General features: G+C 41.2%; 1 long non-coding RNA gene across 1 annotated transcript; it reads left to right on the top strand.

Moving 5' to 3' along the window:
* Nucleotides 1-14,441: 14,441 nt before the first annotated feature.
* LOC121689927 lies at nucleotides 14,442-16,088 on the top strand. Its single transcript, XR_006024928.1, has 3 exons — nucleotides 14,442-14,843; nucleotides 15,732-15,794; nucleotides 15,922-16,088. It is a non-coding gene; the product is annotated as an uncharacterized LOC121689927 (long non-coding RNA).
* The last annotated feature ends 2,046 nt before the right edge of the window (nucleotides 16,089-18,134 follow it).

The raw sequence follows: 18,134 nt of genomic DNA, 5'->3' as shown, positions 1-18,134 counted from the left end.
TTTATCCCCCGCCGGACATGACCTTCACAAAAGCAAACACCACATTTCCACTGAGGCCCATTCCGTGGCTAAGGTTCAATGTTGCACTATGTCAGATGCATAATCTCTATGACCTTTCCTCTGCCTTAATTTTCAGCCAATCAAAATCAGTAATTACACACAGCCAGCAGCAGCTGTGGGAGTAACAGCCAATGAGCAGGGGTCTTTTTATCTCATCACGGCCACACAGAGCAGAATGAGGAGTGAAACTTGCTTACATGTGACCTTGCTCGACGCAGTCTCCCGGGTCTTTAACTGGGTAAATTGTTTACCAAATGTCACTCTGCATTGCTACTCCAAACGCTATGCGAAGGTAAGTGCCATCTGTTTTTATTTGCCGCCGCCACACACACCGAATTCGCAGGTGCTCACAAATTAACACCTAGCACAAGGGTGTGCTTGTGGGAAGGCACATTTTTGCATGTCAGAGCTGACAATTATTGCTCAACAGTTTGTATTGTGCAAAATTGGGACATTTTTCCAATTTTTGTCCGAGCAAACATAGTGAAATAAAAAATAGCTGTTTCTCAAAAATGTTCTTTCTGAGATTAAGAGACAGAAGTACAGACAGATGTATTTATGTCGTTTTGAATTCTCAAAACATCAACAAATATGGACGCCCTGGCCTTCTCTTTGATATCTTTACTTTTAATAACTTTTTAATACCTTTACTTTTAGTGTATAAGAAAGTGAACCTTCTTCAAACTTCTAGCTTGAATCTTTTAGATACACATCAATACATGGAGGCATGTCTATTCAAGGTTTTCCTGGATCTATGAGTTGAATCCATGTTTTATTTGCTAACTGAACTCAAGAGGATACAGTATATGTTGTATATTTACTGCCACCAAATATACACTTACCTAAATTTCAAAACTAAATTTCTCTTAATGAAATGTTTCTTGTGCACAATGACTGCACAAGCAAGTTTTAGGCAACAGCTGTAATTCCCCTAGAAACCATGTGACTGCCACCTCTGTCATTTAGCCTAAAGTCTCCCACAGTGTGACGGTGCGGAGACTCCATCATTAGGCATGGTTCCAGCAAACCCACACTCACCCACGGAGTAACACTCATGACTCACAAAACTCATGACTCACTCGTCTGCCGTGCCCATGTCTCTCCTGGAGATGATAAGCATAGCTAATGACGCTTTTGTTGTTTGCGACAGAGGCGCAGTGATATCACAAATTCTCTCTGGTGATTTGCAATGCTACTCAGATCAAGCTCCAAATGCCTTCTTTCTTGTTTCTAAGGCACGCTGTTGCTGTTGAAGTATTTCATGACAACTGTCATTATGCCATTTGATTATTTGTGTTTGCTTGATTATTTGTGTTTGCTTATGTGTGTGTGTGTGTGTGTGTGTGTGTGTCTGTGGGCCAGGCTTTTGTTCAAGAGAGAGCATGTGCAATACACTGGCATAAGGTGAGTCAAGGGCCCAGAAAGAGGCCAGTGTGGAGCAGATCTCGGCCAGCAACGTATGATTTCGCCTTGATTATGAGTTAATACACCATATGCTCCTCGCAATTAAGCTGTCCACGGATAACCCTCCCCTAATTTGTTAAGAGTTCAATGCAGCGTAAAATCTAGAGCAGGTCAGCCCCACGTGCTCCGTTCACTCCTCAGCTACAAAACCCTGCGCAAACCTCGGCAGCTAATTACCACACCCACCCCTAGAAGGAGGATTGGGGGGGGGGGGGGAGTAACACCTTCAGTTCCTCATGTTGCACCAGTACAGCCACTTATAATTAGCAGGGCAAGTGATGGAGCGAAGCAGGGAAAGAGATTAAACAAAGAGAGGAAAGAAAGAGAAGAGAAGAGAGATATGGAGAGAGGAACAGAAAGAAAGAGGAGATAGCAAGACAGAGAAAAGGACAAGACTGGGGGCACAGAGGTGAGCACTGACAATTAGCCTACTTACACAAGCCATAGTCTTATTAGTCCTATTGTCTGTGGACCTTGCATTGGTTATCCAAAAACTCATAGAAGGAGAGAGACCATTTTTCAATGGATTTCATGAAGAACAATATCATTGAGCATGACTTGACATGACACTGAGAATGGGAGAAATGAATATGAGGAATATTCCTTTACTTACTGTTACTCATATTGTTATTGTCATATTGTTGTTGGTGTGTAACAGGCCTCTGCAGTGAAGAGGCACAAAAATATTTACTTTTTATTAGCACAATTCTGCTCAAAGACAGGCTTGAAGCAATGAGTTCATGATATCACATGAAATGAATGACTCATGCAGAAGTGCTTGCTTTTAATAATCAACATATTTGCTTTTAATACACCACTAACCACTCGGTGAGTTGCACAGTTTTGAAAACGAACGTTAAGGGTTGTATTAGGACATGTTTGAGTAGCCTACTACAGTATGCCTGTTGGCAACCACTCTGAGTACTCTGGCGATTCAAAACGAGTCAGAAAGGTCGAGACCGGACCAATTGTCAAAATTTCGGTGTCCACCACTGTAGTTCATCCAAAACAAACCAGAAAAGGGACTCAAAGTGCTAAATACCGGAATTTTCCTTTAATTTAGAATTCATTTTGTTGTATGCTGTAACAAAACTCTACAGGGTATGCTGATCTAGGCAGAGAAAGGTTATTCCCAGCTCAACTTGCAAAAGCCTTCGTAAAGTATTCAAAATACCTGTAGCCGACACTCAAGCCCTCCAGTTTAGCTGAAAGAGGTACATTGTTTTGGCCACAAATAATCAGCCTTGCACAGTGTTTGGAATAACGCCGTTTAAAAGAACGACGTTAGATAATGACGTTATTTTTTCAGTAACGGGGTAATCTAACTAATTACTTTTCCTGTCGTTACAACGCCGTTAACATTACTGGACGTTAAATGCGGTGCATTAGGCCTACTATGCATTCATTGAATAAACTGTGTAATTCGAACGCACACCTCGCTCACAGCTAGTGAGGAGGTGGGTTAATAACGACGTAAGCGATTATGATTGGCTAAGGCAGAGTCATGTTTCATGGTAGCCAATCAGAGCCAGTGTTTTTACACACTTGCCAGCACACGCGCCACACACACAACAGCTAAAATAGAGATTCGACGAAACAGCAAAGGATCTGGAGCAATCCGATGAAAAGGTGGAGATATAAGCACTACTTCAAATTCATTTTGGTCAAAGGCAAGAATGTGCAATTTAATGTGTACATTATGTCCAGGAGCGAAGACTTTGTCAACGTAAGCAACTCTAATTTAACGAAGCATCTCACACACGCATCTAAGGCTGGTGGCCAAAAACACAGATACCTCCACCACAGATGATAGCTCGCCATCCACTAGCAAATAAGGACTCGGAGCAAAGTCCTCCAAGCAGCAAAAGCTAGATCTTTCTGCCTCACAACAAAAACCTATGACACACAGGCTGAAGTCAACTGTAGGTCTGTCGATGTGCAATATCTTGAATTTCCCCTGGGGATCAATAAAGTATCTATCTATCTATCTATCTATCTAATAAATATTGAAAGTTATGTAGCCTACAAACACCTGTCTGTTCTGCAAATTTCAACTGGCTGCTCAAAACTGCTCAAAAAATCTAAATTCTTTGACATATAGCAACTTTTTTTTTTAACAGTAACGCAAATAGTTACTTTCCCTGGTAACGAGTTACTCTTATCATAGAGTAATTCAGTTACTAACTCAGTTACTTTTTGGAACTTAGTGAGTAACTATAACTAATTACTTTTTTAAAGAAGCCCTATGCAGGTCTGGTTATTCCTTCGCTGTTTCTGGGTTTTCGCCTGATTTGGGCTCGCATTTTTCACGACATAGCTCCCCCCTGCAGCTTCGGTAGCAAGTGACTGCTACGCTAAACCCCCACTAGCTAGCGAGCTAGCCATCAATAAACCAAGCTAAACACATAGGGCTCACAATAAAACGGTCGAGCAAACACATTGTTCAAGAGACTATCAAATCACATTACAAAAACGAAGTTCACCCAAGGGTAGGCTATACTTACAATTTCAACAAAGCCAGGAGTCCGTTTTGCCGTCTTCTTAGAAACTACACATTTTCGAGTATTTCCGCCGAGTTACTCCGGACCCCGACCAGAAAGTTGCATGTTCGTTTTTTCTGCGGAAAAGCACTAGGGGGAGACGAAGCACCCACCAAACGACCCAAAAAGTGCTGTAGAACCATCAGAACGACTCTCAACCTGCATAATTAAGGTAATTTTTGCTAAAATTGTTTCATAGGGCCTCTTTAAAGTAACGTTCCCAACACTGGCCTTGCATAAGATTCTAGTGGGCGTTTTCCCTGCCTGCGTCAGAGTGTCTTACACTTGACTTCACAGAGGATCTGGCATTGTCCCCAGTACTCACACTGGGCTGCCTGTCCATCCCTCTAGGAGCGCTGATCTACAAATGTCTGGATAGGAATCAGAGCTGGAGCTGAAGTACCATGCTCTTCTGAGGATCAGTGGAAAGGGGGAGGTTGGACAAGAAATGACATGAAGGGTAATGAGGAATACGATGCTTTCCTGGCATCGCCTGCCCTGATACCACTGAATGATGTAATGTGCATTCCTATTTATTTAGTTGTGTATACTGGTGTGGTTTACATGCCACTGAATTAATATATATATATTCCCATAACTGGTAAGTGTTCCTCAGAGAAACTGAACCTCTGTCTTCAGTTGAATTAGCTCTATGTTGTGTCTGCTAAGAGGATCGGACACACTCTCTGACTGTGAGACCGGATATATCAAATTCACATCATCGCATACCACATCAATAAATTGTTGAGATAGGCTGCAATTTTTGCCATCCTCCAAAATGTATATGTTTGAGTGTGTGTGTGCATTTTGAACTTGATACATTTCTGATAAGAGAAACTAATGATTTTCTCATTTTCCTACTCAGCGAACATGCCAAGGCCAGAGTAGAGCAGCACTGCTTCTCAACATTAGGTGGAAGAGAGATCGAATGAGTGGCTGAAATGATAAGAGGAAATGTTTGATCTCAAAATCAATTTACATTAAGAGATTCATTTTTGCACCTGCAGACTTTGATTCCGCAGCTAATGCTCATTTTTTACACTTCCCTCTGGAGTATCATAGCCCTCACACTCAGTTTCTCCTCCTCATCCTCCTCTCTCTCTCTCTTTCTCTCTCTTTCTATCTGTCACAAATTAATGCACAACATCTGGCGAACAGAAATTAAATGGAAAAAAAATCAGTGCAGCTCCCCGTGCCCTAAAGATAGGAGACTTTTATTATCATCGGGATACAGCATTTTCCCCACTCCAGCTTTTCATCGCTCGGTTTCAAAACGCCACTGAGTGGGCTGATGGTAATGGGGCATGGGTGCTGGACAAAGGAGGGGAGAAATCAATGCCAAAAGGTGGAAAGGGAAATAGGGCTCCCTAACTGCTCTCCAAGCCTCAGAAGTAAATCAAGATGCTCACTCCACAGAGCTCACACACACACACACACTCGCACACTCACAAGGGAAAATATGCCTTCTTATAGGGCTGCCGCAATGACTTATCGATCAAGGCATTAAACGACCTGAGGCTGTACATACTTGTGCAAACAGGCCAGCTGTGTAGCTTGTTGTAATTATATGGAGTCATGGCATGGGGAACCATCGGTGTAGGTTGCCTGTCACCAACTTAAGCACTAAACAATGCAAAATTCTATTTTAATTTTGACCTTTATTTGACCTCTGCTTCAAAAGATTCATATTACCATGTCATAATCTTGTTCTGGCAGATGATGCCATGAATAGTGGTATCAGTGTTCGCTGATGTGACAATGTCATGTCACCTTAAATGGTAATTGTCATGGCTGTAACAACAACAACAATAACAACTTGCATTTATATAGCGCTTTATCAAGGAATGAGCCCGGTTGGGATTGGGCAGCACATCGGGGTAGGTATTTCAGGCATATGACATTAGTAAAGCTGTTTACTGACATTGTCAAATCATTGGCTGTCATGACAAAGGCTGTCATGAGGTGTGTGACACCTGGTATAATATGTTGACAATGACAATGTTATGTCAGTCTTATGAATGGGGTTTCATATCGATCAAATCCATCAATTTAGTGGCTATTTCACAGGTCTTTTCATTATTACACTAAATGCATATTATCTTAGACATAGATAGATAGATAGATACTTTATTCATCCCAAAGGGAAATTTTAGGCATCCAGTAGCTTATACATCCATAACACAACAAACACACATGTACCACATATATCTCACATACATAAAAAATCACTCATGGAAATGTCTGATATGGACTGACCATGTGATAGAGTGTGTGCAATGGTGGTAGTGCAAAAGTGAACAGTGCAATAACTTTGCTTATTATTAAATATTAACTATGACTATGAAAATGCAATAATGTAAACATATTAGAATTACTCAACAAACAAGAAAAATAATATACTAAATAAAACAGGGAATAAGTTATAAGATGTATGACCACCGTCCAGGTTGTAGGAGGGCTAATATATCCTGTAAAACAGTCAGGTGGACAGCAGGCAAAGTGATATTATGGTATAGGGGTTGAGAGAGACATGCAGGCTCATGCTGAAAAGCCCATTTCTCCCCTCCCCTTTTATGTGGAGTTAAAGAGTTTGATGGCCCTGGGGACAAAGGACCTCCTCAACCTGTCTGTTGAGCATGACAGTGATAGAAGTCTGCCGAAAGTACATCCTCCTTTGTTTATTAAACGTGCTGTTCTATAACTATAAATATGGTAAGACCTAGTGTTGTTAGACTATTAGTATAGTGTTGCTGTAACTAGCGCTGTTGGCAAAATGTTGGTCCACTTAGAGAACAAATGTACCACAGACATACTAGCTAGACATATTCCACATACTGTATTTTGGATGAACAATTTAAAATCCTTGGAAAGTACTTTCACAATGGTAGATAAATTATTAACATTCACATTTTAATGAAATGGTTTGCTTTATAATTCAGAAAGGGAAAACATGCTCAAAAATGAAATGGACAAATGTGGGTGAGCCTGTCTCAGAAATGTTACTTGCAATGTAAATAAATTAATCCTGCAATTAGAAACTGATGAAAATGCATTTAGCAAGCAAATCAGCAGGGAGTTTTTGAAATTAAACCTCTTTCTGTGTTGTGCTAGCCCAGATATAGCACATTAGCACATTTTACTAATCTGCCATCTTGCTGGCTACACCAAGTTCATTTCTTTAGCTGCACAGAAATTCGTGTCATTGTTCAACCCAGTGCACTTGTCACTTTGGGAGAGGCGCCGGGAGCCGAACTGTGTTTCTGGGGATGTGTTAGGTCCAGATGGCAACGGATGTAAAGTTGTATAAACACACATTTCATTGGATATGAAATTCAAACAACAAGGGGTAAAAAGCAGAGGATATCCTCATGGCTCATGAGATGACTCACTGTTCTGGGAAGGAAAGAGCACAAAATGCCAGCAGTTTGCTTTAGGCTGGTAGTGTTACAGGTGGGCCATTAGCGTTAGCTGCTAACATGAAGATGGAGATGTCAAGAACGATTTAGTCATGGCTACCTTTCCGATATACTCGGGCCTGGAAAAGGCTTCTGCGTGATGAAAGGTGGCACACGGATTTAGATTTATGCTATACTGTGGCTGTGGTTTGCTGGGAGAAATGTTTGCTTCTATTTGGAAGTTCATCCAGAAAGCCTGTCCAATAGTCTGCTCCTGTTTTAAGCAGACTTGTAATATTTTGCTGCCTTCTGTACACAAACACTTTTCTCCCTCTCCTCTATATTTCCATACAGTCCCTGTCCTGATAGCCTGTGTTGGGTTTCTTGTTCTTACTATTTCAGAGAATCACACTGTTAATCCCAGGACAGGATGGGCTCAAACAAGTCACAGTTTCTTATGATTGCACCATTTCTATCTTGGATTAACATATCCAATGCCTGGCATCTCTTTGTGTTTGTGGTAGACTTGACATGCGGGCAGGAGGGTTGCACCCGATGATGACTCTACCACTACCGTGAGTGGTTGCCAGGGACTTGTTTAATTGGAGTGCCAGGCACCCGAAAGCATCGGAAACAGCTGGCAGAGAACTCACCAGTGACCCAGCGCCACTCGGTGTTATTTTACATAGACAGCCTCAGCTCACACTCTCTCTCCCTCCACCAAGTGGATTGCGGGGGAGCCGCTTGTGGCAAGCCTCGGGCAGACAAGCCGTGGAAGGGGAGTTCAGTTATGACTGCGCCTCTCTGCACCTGAGTCTTCACACACACACACACACACACACACACAGTCCCCTGTGAGGCTTTGCTATGTCATGGCTGATCGATGGGCTCCACAGTCAGGACCTGAACGCCCTCCTACACACACACATACGCACACACACACACACACACATGGAAACATAATACACATATACAGTATATATGCTATACGAAGCACATTAACACTTTCATGTGCAAATCATATCCCACACACATAGACCATAATGGAGCTCTACATGCATACACACACTCAAAACAACTCACCCTACAATTATAAACATATCCAACACATTTAGGCAATATCACACACACACACACACACACGAGGGCATGAAAGCACATGAAAACACGTACATCCACACAAACACACACTATGCAGTTCTCTCCTGTGTTCTTCCTCCTCCCGTGCTGACACTGACAAAGGGCTAGAGATTTGAGAGTGGTGAGAGAGTGCTGACAGCGGGAGCATCAGAGAGCTGGGGGAATGGAGGTGGGGAGAGGAGGAGGAGGATGGGGCTTCACTCGTTGGGTGTTTCACAGGGCTGCGCTCGGCTCCCACCTGCCAGAATCAATACACACATCAAACCCACTGCTGAGGCTTCACTCTCCATCTCTCTCGTCTCTGTTTTTATTTATCTCTTGTTTATCTCGCCGACCTACCCACGGTCTGCCCCACCTGACAGGAGTGAAAATGCTGACAAACATTTGTCTAAGCAATTTTTTTTTTTCCCGGGGTCTTTATTTGCTTCGGAAACCAAAATGGCCTCCGCAGAGGTTCCAGGCAGGGCAGTAGCCGCAGCAACAGGGAACACTTGCGACCTCTGTTTGCACCGCAGTGAACCATAACAAGGGAGAAGTATGTCTGTATGTACGTAAGGACGGCTATGTTGCATCCTGCTTCACTTCTCCAGCCTCATTTTCCACCAAAGTCACTTGAGAAGAGACTGCAAAACAGAGAGCAGTTGATTGACAGTCAGCAGGGCTTCCAAAACAGCGGGAGCGGCCTTGGACGTGTTCAGAAGAGAGACAGAGCTCGACTTTCAACCGCTCTTGCATTCTGAGTTGACCGGCTAGGGGTCAGTTCTGCTCACAGGCCGTGGCGCTATTGTGATGAATGATCTGGGATCAGCTGTCATGGGCTGGAAAACAAACATGGCATGACACACACTCCACCTTCTTGACTCCTGTCTTCTCTCTCTCTCTCTCTCTCTCTCATTGACATGGGGCATGAGATCAGAGAAGGACCACATCAGGGAGCAGGATAAGACCAGCATCTCCACCTGTCATTAGAGCAATGGCTCCTCCGGGGGAAACAGAAAACACTTTTGTCGCCTGCAAATAAATCTGGGCAACGCTGCGCTCTATTTGAATAGAGCCATGAATGTCAGCAGCAGACGAACAGCAGTCCCAAGGAGACGCCGGGTCTCAAATTGAAATTGTGTTTGTGCATAGACTAGTAAAGGAAGCAGTGGCGTGTACCAGATGAAATTAAACAAAAATAACAACAAAAAAACTCCACCCCTTTTCCCCTGTCTTTTCGGAGATTGCATCTCTTCAGATACATGGCTAGCTTAGTGCATACTTGGTGATGGATTGTATACTGATGACAACATGTGGTCAAAGCCTCACTGAAAATGGGGCCTAATGGTTTAATCATTTTCATTTATTCAGGGTAATCACAGAGTGGGCTTTTTCGACAGGCACCTTTTGAGTCAGACCCCTGTGTAACAGGTTCCAATTCACAATCAAATTTCATGCCTCTCGGCTCATTTTCCCTGAGTATTAAAAATAACGCTGATATGGGATAATGTTTGCCTCTCAAAGCTAAGAAATCAAATGGCAATTGTGCCTTCCAATTTCCCTTCCTGTTTCTTTTCTCCACCCGAATCAAAGCCATATAAATCATGTCGCATTATCTTGTAATTAGGGAGAACCTTTGAAATTCAGTTCTCATTTTATCCCTGCTTCCTGTGAAAGGAAACCAATCATTTGGCTCTCCTCCACAATGACCTTGCACCCACCCTCTCTATCCTTTTTTTCTCTCTCTTTCCCTCTCTTGCTACCCCCCTTCTCAATCACCCTCTCTCGCCAAAAACAGGGGAAGAAATGGAGGAAGATGTGAAAAGACTGCTTGTTTTCCCTTTAGACATGCCTGAAAGTGAGAGTAAGGCTGGTCAAAAGCCAATTAAGATGCCGTCAACACTGGTTTATTTCTGTTACATTTTGTAGCACAAAGACCGAAGACATTAGCATTGCTAGAAAAGAACGCCTTTAATTTAATAATCCACATCAGAAATATGCATCAAACGAAATTCATGTCCAACATGCCTGAAAGCAAAAACCCTGACTTCTTCATTATAAGTTGCCCATGAGAAAAACAGAGAAACTTCAAAGCGATAAAGAAGAACCCATATTAAATTCAAATTTCAATTTGCTCATTTGTTGGAGAGATACTTAGAAATGATATGCTTCATGTTGAAGTCTCTAGAGGTTGATTGGGGTGTGTTATTTTTTTCCTAGGCAGTCGATGGTCCTCTATATTTCAGATTGGAAAAGAGAGTCGCTTGATTACAGTTAATCGTCTTCTGTCATATCTTCAAGCTAAATGACTCCAAAAAAGACAAGACATGAATGATGTCTTTACTGTACTCCAATACCAGCATCAAATGTGATGCAAACATTTGTCAGCTGTTTTGCCTGAGTGCAATGAGCTATTTAAAGCATGCTACCATATTAAATAAGCCACAAAATATATGCCTGTGTTATGACACAGGGGGCCCTTGGCTATTAAAGTCAAGTTCTTCACACATGGCTAGTTGACTGCAACATGTGCACCTCACATGGAGACAGTCCCAGGAAGTGACATCATTCTGGCATCACCTGGAAAATCACACTATTGTGTGTGATCTACATTATGTTTGCTAGGAGTAGTTGCAGGAAGTACTTTTTTGTTTACTGAAAGGATGCAGAGTAACAGCAATTATGTGCAGTGAATAGTGTTTTTGATTGTAAATAATTTTGCACAAGTGTATTCTCTTTTCTGTTTTATTTTAGTCTTCAGAGAAACCCAGACATGGTTGACGCTGACTCACTAAACCATGTGAGTTGATTCTTCCTCTCATCGTGTCGTTTGAATCTTTTTCATCATATATTACTCTTTTTTCAAAATGTTTCTTTGGAATGCGTCCCAAACTGGAGGTGGCACAACTTGCCTTTTTAATATACTTTTTCTCCCCCGTCGCCTGTTTTCATGTCAGTGGAATTAGCATTTCACAGACTCCTCAGCATCCAATCTCTCAGATCTGAAACAATCTCCTGATTTACTCTCTCTTTATGAACGAGTGATGATTTGCTCGGATCGGAGGTTAATCGACTTGAATCGTAATTTACTCACGTTTTGAGTTTTCACTTTGAACAGCATTTTTTTTTTTAACCCCCATAATTATTTCCAGGGGAAAGACAAAAATAATATGTCAGAGTGCTTAAAAAAAAAGAACAGAAAGAAGATGGATACACACACACACACACACAATGGAGCATCAAACCCATGGTGAGGACGGATAAGAGAGACTGGTGGAAATACAAACCTCCAAAGGGAAATGAGCACTGTGGTGATACAATCTACTGGTTAATACAACAAATCCCCACATCAAAAAGATGAAACACCTGCCGATCCTGTGTGTGTAATTAGGCGCGGAGAAGTTTGCAAAAAATGACGTTTCAAAAAGTGGTGTCCAGTCCCTTTTGCAGCGGATAGTGGCCGCTTGCAAATAGTGTGCTGGCCTGTATGTCTATTACAAAATAATTAGAATTTCAGCACTTCCTCAGCTGGATTTAATTATGTCTGAATCTCCTCATACTTGGTGTGGCAAACTGATGAAAATAACACGTATTATGCAACGTGTTGTGACAATTACCAATAATATAGCAACACTGTTTTTGTCACTGTTTAATTTACATAATCATGACTAATATTCTAAGAATGAAAGCCCTTGAGCTTGATGGTTTTTCAGAAAGGCCGTGAAAGCATACGCTACGCTCAGCATTAATATCAGTGTTTATGTATGAAAATGCCTAGTGCATTGTCACAGTCCAAGACGTGCACACACAAAAAAAAAGAATGACACAGATGGCTGCCTATTGCTCTGCAATATTAGCGCCTCATTCCACCTAAAATTGTTTGTTTGTTTGTTTTGTCTGGCCACATTTGCTCCAAATGTTTTCCCAAGCTACATGCGAGCAGTGGCATGTGTCCATGCCCTGGGGGGGACAAGGTGGAAGGTGAAATGGAAAAAAAAACAGCAACAAGAGAAACAAGCCAAAACATTAAAAAAAAATTTCAGAGTCCTTGAAAGTTGTACTGTCATTTTTATTCCGTAGCCCTCTCCATGTTAGATTTCTCTCTTCCAGCAAGAGAGAAAGAGCACTTAAATCTGCACTGCCACCATTTCTTTCTCCAGTTAAGAGTGACAGATTCCGTTCTCGGTGTAGGCGGAAGAACACACCCGAAGATTCACAGGCAGGGGGGCCATCAATTATTTAGTGTAGGTACAGTCATGTTGCCTCTAACTGCCTGACTTTAGTCCCATTAAAGATGAAGGCAACGGTACTCTCTACCTTAAGGACTTGTGCGTACACACGTGTGTGTGTGTGTGTGTGTGTGTGTGTGTGTGTGTGTGTGTGTGTGTGCGTGCGCGCGTGTGTGTGCTTAAAACCCTGTATGGGACATTTGCAATTTTAATGTAATCTCGTTTTAATAGCATCTTCAAGGGAGAGATCCTCAATATATCTGTGAAGATAGTCACACTGTTTTCAGTGTGTGTGTGTGTGTGTGTGTGTGTGTGTGTGTGTGTGTGTGCAGATGTACATGACGTGTCACGTGCATGACATCCAAAGGTCATGAATTGCCTGTTTTTTATAAATTATCAGGTTTATTATCACCTTAATTCAGAAAGAAAAGACAGAAAAAGAAAAGAAAACCAGGGCAACATATTTTCCTGAAATAAATGCATTAGCTTAGAGAGGAGCAGAAACCGTTTATTTCATTATTATTTCAGAATGCTCCAGACCAGAGTGCTCTTCCGAGAACAAATAATGGACCACATGGAAGGAGCACTCAGTGGGGAAAACAGACTGTGAGAACACAGTGTCATCTTCCAGCTAGGAGCTAGGGAACACAGAATCAAATAGAGTGAAATTGTGCATGCACAGTTCCCTGTGAATGACATTATTATTTGGATAGTAAATGGAATGGAATTCTTTGAGTGTTTGTGGCCTCATTCTGTGATTACTTAATGTTTATGTAACCTGCATTGTGGTGCCTACAAAGTTCAGCACCTCACTGGCCTGGACTAAAATCTGCAAACTTGCACCGTCTCGACATGCAAAGTGGGTGTGCCAGCAAAGAGGCTATCATAAAAGTATCGATTAGTGCTGGGCTGGTGGGTGCCCTATTTCCACCCAGTCACATCAACGGTTAGACTGAGAATTCTTGTCGCAAAATCAGAATTCCACTGGAGCTCCAAGCGGTTTTGTACACGCAGCCTTACAACACGGTTTACAGCTCATCGAGTCACTGTACAATGTCATTTTTGGTACAGAGATAATTTAAATACACTTATTGGGTGGGTGCTTGACTTTCTTTAGGAATCCACTGTATAGAAATGAATATCAAGTGACACAAACGGGCAGAAATACGTACCTTTCCGACATAAACCATATAGATACAAGTGTCTGTAAAGATGTCAGGGGGAGGTTTACTTACAGCACTGCACTGCCTAGCTACCTTTACATTTACTCACTTTGAGGTCCTGGCCCTCAAGTTGATGAAGAGAGTTAAGTTTGGCCGAGAAGGCCCTAAGTAGCCTAGCATGTATGTGTCTGACCATGAGGACAGCATCTAATGGACAAAAGACAACCCTGATGGTCTGTCCCAATGGCCCAACTTTTACATTCTCAAGCCACATTCTTGTTTCAGTGATTATCCTGTGTAGAACGAATTGGTCTCTTGTGATATCAAAGAATAACACCCTTTCTTCTTTACCAGTCAATTTAACATTGACTGATACACTGTAAGTAATTGCTGTAAATTTACAGCCAATTTTCAACACTAAAATACTGTTTTCGTGTTAAACAGTTTAGTACTGTAGTTAGCAATGCATTGTGGGCTGCTTAACTTGGAGCAACAGGACAGAGGCCCTAAACAGTATGCTGATGTTTTAAATTACAGGACACTACAGTATTTTTTGGAAACTGAGTGGTGTTGCTGGGGAATCTGGAATAGGCCTACGGTCAGAAGTTTGATACATTAGTCTTTTACTGCTTGGTCAATTTTCTTTAAAAAAATAAAATACAGAAATTATTTGCCATCAACTCCTGGAGGGACTTCATGAACCATAATTTGGATAGGAGATTTTCCAGAAGAGGAGTCACAATTTGGATGACATGTGCTACACATCATCGAATGTTCTTCATCTACATACATCGGGTCTGACATCTACAAATTAACTGAGGATACAAAGTAACTATAGGATTATTGGAACATCGGCTAACCGAGATGGTTTTTGTGAGTTTTATTTTGTTTGTGTCAACTTTTAATGAAGTGTGTTTTACAGTTAGCCTAGGCTAACAAGGAAATTAGGCTAGTTCGGTTAAAGAGAGACACTTGAATCATCAAGGCTTAGGGTTTCACTTTTCTGTTTAAACGGAAAATCGGTGTGCAAATATTGCCTTTCTGGACTCTTTGAGAATGCATTTTGTTTATTTATCTGTCGCTGCACGTCTTACACAGCCTAGGCTACTTGGCTACTTCTCCCAACTGTTTTAGAGTATAGGCTTTGTCAAACCGTTTTGCATTATCTGTGGCTTCCCCCCCCCCCCATTGTATTTTATATATTGCACACTGTGTTTTAAAGAGTGACTCCATCAGTCTTAAGTGCCCAGACACCTAATGTGTTTACTGATTTGGGGAGTACTACTACATATGTGAAAAAAGTAGTATAAATTATTTTGTGGCTCAGAGGAAGCTGCATCTAAGCTGATACATTACCTCCATGTTGTCACACAGTTGCTAAATTGCATTATGGGTAAAGTGGGTGCAAAGTTTTAAAAAGTATTTTACTTGTCTTCTTTGCCCTACTATGACACTGTTGAACATATGATGATGATCAAATCAATACAGCAGAAACGTATCAGATTATGTGCAGTTTCCTCTGGAGCCACAAAAGGGTTCTTACTACGTTTTAGACATTTGCAGTAGAACTCCCCAAGACCTGTACAAATGGTTACCCTTTAACTTTTCAATGGCAAATCTATTTAGCAGTTTGACTGTAGGTACTTCTGAAGCCTACCCTATTTGGCTCTAGGTTACTCTCACCTACCTGTAGTAGTGTGTTTATATTTTTTCTTCTTTAAAATCTTATTATGGTAGGCATAATGTATTTGTTTCCTACAGATGTCTGCCACTGCAGCTGACGTTGAGACAACTCTCCTGCAAGTCCTCGCCTGATACTGCCTGGTATACATACATTTCATTTAGATTCATTGATAGGCACATTATATATCGTATCGGCCATTCATCTCGAGTTTACAAATGTTTCCACAAGGTCACATGCAATGCTTAGGTAACATGCCATGACTTGAAGTTTCAGGTGCAACAGGGCAAGTCACAATTAGAGGTTGGATGATCACCTTTGAGGGCCGTGTAATCTCTGAGGGCATCCCACCAACATTTGCATCGGGACTTACTGCTGTGTTTGCAATCTACTACATATTCAACCTTCAGTATCAAGATGAGGCAGTCTGCACTCTGGAATTCATTTAGAGGTAAACCCCTTTCATTCCTTGTCATTATTATATGGATATATACAATTAAATTAATGTGTTTGTATTTTTTGCATAAAATGGTATTATTACTGTAAACTTCAAGCCACAATTTCAACACACACACACACACACACACACACATACACACACACACACACACACACACAGACTGGGTATTTTGTTGGACTATAGGCTTTAATCTAATTCCTTTTGATGAACAATTCATTGCATTTAATTGAATATACACGAAACAGTATGTTGTTGCAACCCCACTCCGATCTTAGACTATTTTCATTTCAGGCGCTTCATTGGTATAAATCCAGAGAGCGGGACAAAGGCCAAAATGGGCAAGGTTGTCTCCAAGAAGAAAGGTGTTATCATCCAGAAGAAGTCTTCTGCAGTCAATACACACGTCGCCATGTTTCTGAAGAATCTCATTGACTTGAATGGAACTTGATATAGACCGGTGAGCTCTTTAATCTCGCTCTCTTTGTTTTGACAATCTGACATTGACACATTAAGCCACAAGAGAACTGCTATTAACTTTATAAGCATTAGCTTGGAGTGTATACTGTACATTCCTGATTGTATAGTTTATTTATTATTCTGATTATAATTTCTTGCTGTTGTTTGACAGTGGCAACACTGGAATAATGCTGCAGGGAGGAACAGCGGCAACCAAAGTGATGGTCATCTCTACTGGATCCACAACAACTAAGATATAAAAATACAAACCTACCTCACAGGACTATTTTAAGATGTAAAAACACATTTCCATTCCATATTTCAATTTTTTTCATTTTTTGAAAGTAGCAATATTCATGTTGACATTGCTCTTTGAAATAAAGGTATTTGATTTTGATTCTCTCTTAAGTTTTTATTGCTTTAACAGTGTGAATACAGAAATATACTGTATTTCTGATTTACAGACTACTACTGTAAAGCCAATTTACGGTATGGATACCGTCAAATTACGGTATATCGCTGGCGTCTTTGCTGCCAGCTCTTTACTGTAATTTATAGAAAAACAGAAATATACTGTTTTTATGGTTTACAGGCTACTACCGTAAAATCATTTTACATATAAATACCGTAAAAATAATGGTATACTGCTGGCGTCTCTGCTGCCAGCTCTTTACTGTTATTTTACAGGAATTTTTTTTACAGTGTACAGAAAATGGCCTATTCTGAAACTGGGGTGTAAAAAAAAAATCTATAATGGGCAGTGTTAAACATTCAAATCACCAAATCATTCCAGCACCACAACCACAGGATTCCCATCTCTCTCTCTCTCTCTCTCTCTCTCTCTCTCTCTCTCTCTCTCTCTCTCTCTCACGCACACACAGTCAGACTCTCAACTACACACACACACACACACACACACACACACACATACAGGGCTGGGTCATCTTTATGTTTGCCACCTGGGAGCCAATTCAGTCACCACAGAGGGTGTTGCACGTCTGCCTCCTGTGGAGCTTGTGAAACAAGCAGTCAGAGCCAAAGAGAGAAAAAAAACACAATAATGGATTCTGCTAGTTTGCCTTTCTCAAGCTAGCTGGCGGCATTGTTAATTAAAACTAGAAATGACATAGAGAAACGTCATTAGCATATAGTGAGCCCAGGATCAATGCGCCTTGATGAGAGAATCTCGCAGCTAAATTTCGCCTAAAAACAAAACATACAGTATCAGGTTTCTTAATTTTAGTCTAATTCTCAACATTCTGACAATAAACACTTTTATTATTCTAAGTTTACTGTTGCAAACAAACAAACTGCCCAAAGCATCATCTTAAGAGTGTGTCCATGAGAGGACCAGGCGGGGGTGACGCATGCTACGTCACCGATTTTGAGGAAACTTGGACAGTTTGAAGGGTCCACCTAAAAACTCAAAAAGCCAAAATAGTACAAAATTTGAAACAACCCAGGGGGAGTTAGAACCGCCTCCTTGTTTTAGGGCAAAAAAACAAAAAAAAAAGGCACAAAATTGCATAAAATGTTGACATCCCTTCTGCTGTCAGATTTAAACACA

The sequence above is a fragment of the Alosa sapidissima genome, chromosome 18 (genome assembly GCF_018492685.1).
Source record: "Alosa sapidissima isolate fAloSap1 chromosome 18, fAloSap1.pri, whole genome shotgun sequence".
Lineage (NCBI taxonomy): Eukaryota > Metazoa > Chordata > Actinopteri > Clupeiformes > Clupeidae > Alosa > Alosa sapidissima.
Note: the sequence above shows the minus strand (reverse complement) of the source record. Positions and strands in the feature narration are given on the sequence as shown.